Here is a 421-nt window from a genome sequence, read left to right as displayed (position 1 = left end):
CCTGAAACTGTGACATTTTCCCATTCTCAGTCTCTATGTCAGCTCCTCACTTCTTGTGGCACGTGGATTTGTGGTTGGGTTTGTTCTTCGGTTGGGAATCGCTGCTGGAAGCACATTTGGGATCCAATAAACTGAAATAGACCTGAGCTTGTTCCTCTAAGTGCCTAAAAATGGTCACATCCAGAAAACCAATTACACTTACACTAGTTATTCCAAGCCTTTCCCTCAAGTGTTTGTGATGGATAGGAGCAGACACAGATCCCAGAATCCCAAATCCCTGGGGCTGGCACAGCCCTGCCAGCCCATGCAGTGCCAGCTGTGCCCCGTGGGCACCTTGTCCCCAGCCCAGAGCACTCAGTGCCACCTCCAGGGCACACCTGCAGGGATGGGCACTGCAAAGCTCCCTGGGCAGCCCCTGCCA

This window comes from Geospiza fortis, unplaced genomic scaffold (assembly GCF_000277835.1).
Source record: "Geospiza fortis unplaced genomic scaffold, GeoFor_1.0 scaffold96, whole genome shotgun sequence".
Classification (NCBI taxonomy): domain Eukaryota; kingdom Metazoa; phylum Chordata; class Aves; order Passeriformes; family Thraupidae; genus Geospiza; species Geospiza fortis.
This window is presented reverse-complemented; position numbering follows the sequence as displayed.